We start from the raw sequence: 8,015 nt of genomic DNA, 5'->3' as shown, positions 1-8,015 counted from the left end.
AATCGATGGCACACCAGGCCACCTCCCCTCGGGGGAGGATGGATATTGATTTTTCCATCAAATTGTGTTGCTGTGTTCCCTCTCGGTAGGGTTGTGATTCTGATTGTATTTCCACAGCTGTACTTTGCACATTCACTGAATGGCTTGCATGCATTTGCTGTTTAGCTGCACGATTCTACAATACTTTGTCCCAATCATATAGCTGCACACCGAAGAGGCCAGTGTGTCAATTGGTTTGATTTATAGCGAAACAGCTGTCAGTGTGGAAGGAGACGGGTCGTGGAAGGCAAGTAATCGAATACAATTCAATTTTCGACATTACTAAATGACAAGCGAGAAATAACAAAGCAAGACGACAATGTTCAATACTTTCCACATTCAGTACAATAAAGATTAAGTTCTCCAACATTAACTCCAGTTGAGTTCTTCCTTAATTTCAATTCCCTCAGAACGTCCAACAACGTAAATTATTCCCAAAACACCTTAATGCGTTTCTAAACGCTAGTTCCAATGCCTCTTCCATCCAATAAAGCACCTTAAAGTGCGTAGTACCCTTGCCGATTTAATGCCACTCGAACAGTGAAACAACGGCACGATGAAATTATTACTTTTTCTTGGAAACATTCGACGCACAATTTTCAAGTTGAAAGACCTCACCGAATTGCGTCTCGTAAAGCATAACAGAGCACCTTAAAAACTAAAATTCACATCTGGCCGTATTTCTTTGTTTCAGCAGCAGACGAGCATAATTTCGCAACACGGCCATTACCAACTCGCTGTGCGTACTTTGCGTGTTGCTCGTTTGCTAATGTGTCCTACTGAGAAGTAAAATCGAGAGACCACCAGCTTGAGAACGTTGGTTCCAGGAATGCTTCAGCATAAATATTCATTTGATTACATCGCGAGAGAAAGCCATAAGCCGGGGTCGAACATTGTTTTCCCAGCAACCAACTAACCGATCGGTTTTCTTTTGCGTATTTCAACGTTGTCCTTGCGCGATTATCTGTCGGATTGATGGCCGAGCATAACTAGCGAAGCACGTGGTTGAAAGTGGATACTATTTTCAATTATATGAAGAGTGCTTTAACAGATGGCAGTTGTATATATTGACATAATTATCTTCTTCTCCATCCCTGGACTCCATCCCTCAAAAGGCTGAGTGGTGTATTGTGTACACAACGCCTAAAAGTATGCAATTATTTTGGATTGTGTTTTCAAGATTCCGGGAGGCACAAATCGGAAAGTGTAATGCTTCAGTATCTCTTCAAATCCTGACAATACGGCCGAAGCCGTAATCATTAATTATAAATAAAAATATCTTCAAATCCTGCTTGGGTGGTTAGGATTTTATTATTGAATTGCATATCTTCAGGCGCCCACACAAAAATGAAGTTTTTAATAAGATCATTCTAAATTACTTACCTAAATACTGATGTTCCACCACTTCATTTGATTGATGAATCAATTGAACAAAAAAAAAACTTAAAATTTCCACCTCAATCACACACACTTACACACCAACCTAATAATTTTGCCTGCTTTTACCCCACCACAAAAACCAGCACTTTACCACCAAAAGAAATTGCACTGCCCTAAACTTTCCACTAACGCCACTTTAACCACTCAATCGAAATGTAATCAAATCAACGCCTCGATAAATGATTGGTTTTATTTTTTCATCTGCTTCTCATACGCACAAATACGCAGCTCCCACACACAGAAACGGCGGACAGGAACAACGCGCTCGCGGACACAGAGTGTAATTCCGTTGAATACGATCGTTTGGGGCTAGATCTTGCTGTGGGTAGGTGTAACTGGTAGTGTTGGGAGTAAGCGATGTAATGTGTGGCAAGATGCATGAAACGTAAACAACGCGATTCTATTTGCGAATTACAAACCGGCCAACGCTTATATTATGTAACGCGTAAAAATACAGTACACACCATGATTATTCGTTATATCTAGTGGGAAGAAAGAGAAGAAGAAAGCAATAAACAATCGACGTAGAGTAATGCTTTAGTAGTAGTTCGATTACACATAAGAAAGCAGATCTTGATGCGACAAATTTTCTGCTATAAAATTAATTAATTTAAAATATTAAAAAGAGGAATTATTTTATGTTTTGTTTGCAATCCAGTATTAAATCAGATGTCGCACTGCACATTAAAAAAAAACCAAAATTGTAATTTTATTTAAAAATATGTCATCTTGCAACAGATGACAGAATGTCAATAATTAAAGGATGAAGCTTTTTCATCCATTCCACAAAACGCCCGATTGTATGCAATATATTTTAAATACTCTTTTATGGAAGACACACAGAAGATGTCAGGAAATATTTTAAATAAAATGTTACAGGAAGAATGTTAAACTCTTCTTCTTCTATTAGTACATCTGAGGTCTTAAATGTCAAAACAACAAAGTAATTAACCCACCAACATCTACCATCCGTTTAAAACGCCGCAGTTGAAGAGGCGGCTTTGATGTTGAATTTTCATATTTGTCTTATCATTTACTTACTTTCTCACACCTGGACCACCCAGCAATTCGTCAACCATAACGAAGGAAGCTGTACCGTATAACGGTACCAGAACCAGAACATTCTTTCGCTATAATATCCGGCGACCACCATGAATCGCGGCGTTGGGTTTTCCAAATCAACAACAACGCTTGGGTCGTGAATGAGGAAGGTTTCACCAACAATCACACACTCACACACACCCGCGCACACAAAAAACCACTTGTCACATCGGTGTCACGGAACGAAAATTGCACTTTCTGTTCAATGTTCGTCACTTTCGCTTCCAACTTAGGCTCCAAAAAGCCTTGCCCCGGAATCAAAAGAATCGGAGATTCTCACACCCGCGCGTCCCCACTGCCAGCAAAATGCGCTTCCTTTTTCAGCAGGCGACCGACTGTCTGTCTCCTCGCGTGTGTTTGTTGAACCACTTTCGGATGAGTTTTTTTTTCACGATGTCGACCACCATCGATTACACGCACAGCGCACAGAACCGCGTGGAACAGTGTTAGCTTCTCCCCTCTCCTTCACTTTATACGCAGCTTACTTTGATTAGAATGCGATTGCGATTTTGCGTTGTGTTCTTCACTTTACAACCAGCAGCAACAGCAGCTTTATTGTTTGTGATTCTTTTTGTATGATTAACTACAGCCCCGGACGCACAATCTTTTTGCACCAAGAAACGCGCTTAAAACCCGCCGTATTTCCCCCCCTTGGCGAGAAAGGATTTCTTCGGACACAGAACACAAATTGCGTGTTTGGTTTTCGGTGTCCCAGCGAGAAACTATCACTGTTTTGGAACACCGTTCTTGCGCTCTCTGTACCCTGCATATGCATGCCATACACATTCTCGCGCGCATCAAGCGAACATGACAGAGAGCGAGTGAGAAAGATGCAAACGAGAGCGAAATCACACGCACACAACCGTCCGTTATCTCACTTCGCGCACATCCTCCTCACTTTGCTAACCCCCTTACTCCAACAATGCTTTGCCGAACTAAACGATGCGAAAAAATTACACTGCGTACACGTAATGTGATGTGTGTGTGTGCGTAACACATTCAATATACAATTCTATCGCTGCATGTGCCCGTGCGAACGTAAACAAATGAATAATCGCGAAGGCTTCAACAGTTGTTCCAAGTAACATTATCAAACAGCATCAAACGCGCTTATTGTGCCGATTATTTAAATTCTTTTTGTGATAAATAATTGATAAGATAATGCGTTTAATGCAAAACCCATGGTTGTATGAGACGCTTTCTTGAATTGGTATGAAAGTGCGAAGGAGAGCACCTATGTCTTGTTATTGTTGCTGTCTCATTCATAAGCGTTGGTTTTTTTTGCTTTTTCTTCTGGGGTAGTTTGATCCACAGTGTGGTTTGTATGATTTGAATATTTGCCTTTTTGATATTCAAATTGAGATTAATTATTATTGATTATTAGATGACAATCTACAGCCATAAAGTATCCAGTACTAATACGACAGCAATCAGTGTTACCTCTTCCGTAGATGTCCTCTTGTTATCGAAGATTATGAAGCTGATAAGCTTCTTGCCTTGAACGAATAGAAAGAAATGGTTATACAATTATAAAATTATACGAGAATATAAAATATATATACACATTACACTAACTTAAAATATAATCAAAATCACTCCAATAAAGCAGATAAGTTTTATAGTTAAAATATTTCATTTATTTAACCACCGTGTGTGTGTAGTGTGTTGTCGTTCATTTTTCACAGGAATTATTTACTTTCCGTAGTTAAACGATCCTACTTTTTGTGTCCACTTCATTTTACACTCTCTTATTCTCATTTGTATAAGCATACGTGTATATTTTCCTGCATAACGATGATTAATGATCGATTTCAATGCGTGCTTCCCCTTTTTTATGTAGCGTAGAAGTAGAGAAGCTCAACAACCAACACTGTCTAAAAAAGAAAATAAAAAGGAAACTACTGATTTTCATTTAGTGTGCCTTTATTGTGTGGTTATGTGCTTATTTGCTTTCAAATATTACATTTGACTTGCCTTTTCCCCTTTGCTACCTTTCATTTCATTTCCGGGACCAAACACACACGTGCATCCCTTTGACCCCCCGTTGTTATGGGGCTTTATGTTTTCGCACCCATTTTGACCAGTTATGCGTTTTCGTGTATTACTTAAAGACACCCACACACACACACTTGTCCAGTTCCCTCTCTCTTACAGTGCTAATATGTGTGCATAATGCTAGCGGGCTTTAGAAGCCCTTTCGATTTACAATTTGACGCTTTTTAGTAGACATTATTATCGTTCCATTTACAATTACACACACTCCCTTCTCCGGTTGCCTTTTTTTGCTGTTGTTCCACATCGTTATCATTTACATTTACAATTGCCATTACCGATCGTTTTATTATTGTTTGTGCCCTTCCTGAGCGTGCGCGCAATAGAGAAATCTTAGTCACTAGGAGATGATGTTAAAAATTGTTGCAACAGCCCACTAAAAAAAAGCTAATATAAAGGATGTTTTCTGTGGGTCTTTTTTGTATACTTCTTTTGTGATTAACCAACCTAGGCAAAAGCTCATCTGCGATAAACACAAAGTTTGTAAAGTCCTTTTGTTTACTAAAGTATTGAAAAGTAGTACACCCAATTCTAGACAACTCTTTCACTTTTTCCCGCAGAGACCGTCTGTGTACATCTTTGATCGAGATGTTCTCGTTCTAAACTCCTTTTCTTCAAACTCAAATGCTTCAAAAGGTACGTATGGCTAATATTTATATGTAATTGCATATCAATATACGTTCACCTCTTATCCCGTGTGCAGTTTTGTGTCCCACCGCGGTAAAGAAGATGTACGATATACCTTAGCAAAACTAAAATAATAGTAATTCAGAACAGGAATCAAACGATAAACGATAATTAACACACACTAAAGTTTCCCATTCTGCATGCCTTATTGTTTCGCTTCTAGTGCCTTCTTAGGCACTGAATTGATACATTTCTTCCTTCCTGTTCTCTTGTACATACGATAAACGATCTTCCTTTAAATCAATTAATATTTCCCATGTTATGTTATACAAAACACTAACTACTATACCAACAGGCTGTGGGGAACGTGAACCGAAATCAAGCATTTTACTTAAACATTAACTCACGATACGATCTTGCTCTTGCTACTAAATATTCCTCTGTTGCTATGGCCACGATCTAATACAAGATATGGTGCTCCGGATGGTGCGGAGTGTGTGTGTGTCTGGTTGTTTGATTTTGCATTAATAACTTGCAATGTAAGTGAACAGTGAATGCAGCATGTGGCGTGTGAAGCTATCATCTATTATTTGCAGTTTATTCGCTTCTCCTGTAGCTCTTGATGAAACAGTTGGTAGACGGTTATTGAATTTTCTGTTTTCTTATGCACAAAACTTCAAATTTAATAGAAAAACTATGGCATGCACACACATACACAATTGTTCACTGAATCATGCTTCATTTTGTAGACACCAACGCTTTTTCGTGTGCTTTTAATGTGTTACATTTAATCTATACGCATTACTGTGCACCTCTGTATCTTTTTTTTCAAAATCAAAATAATGTCTTCCTCGGCTATTGTGTTTCAAACTATACATCTAATCGAGCTTCCGATGATGTTCAAGCAATCGACATAGAAGATTACATATTATTTTTCATTCAATTATATTACAACGCTTGTCTACTTTACACATGCCTAACCAACAAACAGTATAGTACCAACTTTCGTCTTAAGGATAAATGTTCACGATTAAATCTTCACTGTACATACGGACAAATTCTCTTATGGCGCAAAAAAGTTTGTAAAATATTGACCAAAAAAACTAAACTCGGTTCGAACAGGATAATTTATGCACGATTGAATCCTGTGATTTGAATAGAAATCCTTCTAATTGCGTAACTAAAAACATTTGTTTTGCTTCCTGACTCTTTCTGCACCAAAAAAAAAAGATAATTGTTTCATTTCTTGAATCCTGTTGTTTCCCTTTTTTTCTTACATTCGTTATACATGTATTAGGATTGCGATTACGCAGTACGCTTATGCATAATGTAATATATCATACAATTCTTTACAGGTTATGTTTTTTTTTTTTGTTAGTTCGGTGCCTACCGTCAACTTTTGCAATCATTTCCAATAAAGCCCGGTGGGAAAGGATGATTGTTCGGAAAAAAGCATGATGAACTCGTGTACAGTAGTAAGAAAAACAGTAAGGTACGAAAAGAGAAAAAGGAGAGAGAAAAAAACTCGAAATAAAGGACATTGCTCTAGTGGTTTTCAAAAACTATCTGTCGAAAGAAAGATTACATCCTATCGGCTACATCTGGTTTTTTTTTCTTCTTGTTGTTTTGTTTTGTTAAGCACTGGATTAAACTACAACTAGGAAAAAGTTTCTATTATGAATAAAAGCTCAAAGGATAGCAGTAAAAATTAGAATATTTGCTTAAATTCGACGTCTAAAAAACAAAAGCATATGCAAAATAATCGTGAAGACGCAACAGAGAGTGATACCGCGGTTCTTACGTCCTGAGCCAATGGATGTTGGTCTGCAAGATGCATCTCTCTTAAAGAGGATTGAATTCCATTAAACAATCCTTATGATCTACACCGAAATCAAAAAGCTACTTTTTACATTACCTACATGAGCAACGTGTATGCAAAAGCTATGCATACCTGTTTCGATCGGCTTGATCGAAAAATGATTTTTCTTAAAATTTCTCATGCTTAACGATACCAGCTGTCGAAACGACAACGTCCTGAAGATGTTGTTCCTGTCCGGTTGATCCACCACTACCATCAGCGACAACAACACCACCGCCGCCTGCTGCTCCGCCAGACTGGAGTGTCACGACGGATGTATGATGATGGTGCTGCTGTTGCTGATGATGATGATGTTGATGATGGTACGTATGGTAGGTGGCGCTTGTGCTAGTCGAAACGAGACGCGTATCGGTGACGGTTGCAGCATAGTTATGATGATCACTTGGTGAAATCAAGCTTGCCGCCGCCTGACCAACCGATACCACTACCTCTTGCTGGCGCTGATGTTGCTGCGTTTGGTAGTGATGATGGTGTTGCTGCTGCTGATGTTGTTGCTGAGATGAATGATGATGCTGCTGCTGCTGATGCTGATGGTTAATTATGATGCTACTCTTATCATCTTCATTTGTCTCCTCAATGACCCCCGGTACTACCACCGCTGCTGTGTGATGCTGTGCCACCATGTAGTGCCCCTCTCCTGTTCGTCCTCTTCCACCTGTTCCAGTAGCACCACCACCTCCACCACCACCACCTTCCACTGTTCCCTCGACCAGTGCATGATGGTGATGGTGTTGATGAGCTTTCCCCATCTCGCTACTGGCTGCCGACGACACGGCGACAGTTCCGGCGGCACTCGAGGAAACGTTGGAAGTGGAATGGGGTGCAGCAACGACAACACCACCGGCATTAGCAGTAGCGACAGCAGCGGCACTAGTAG

This window comes from Anopheles funestus, chromosome 3RL (assembly GCF_943734845.2).
Source record: "Anopheles funestus chromosome 3RL, idAnoFuneDA-416_04, whole genome shotgun sequence".
NCBI lineage: Eukaryota > Metazoa > Arthropoda > Insecta > Diptera > Culicidae > Anopheles > Anopheles funestus.
The sequence above is the reverse complement of the archived record's forward strand: the minus strand, read 5'-3'. Positions refer to the sequence as shown.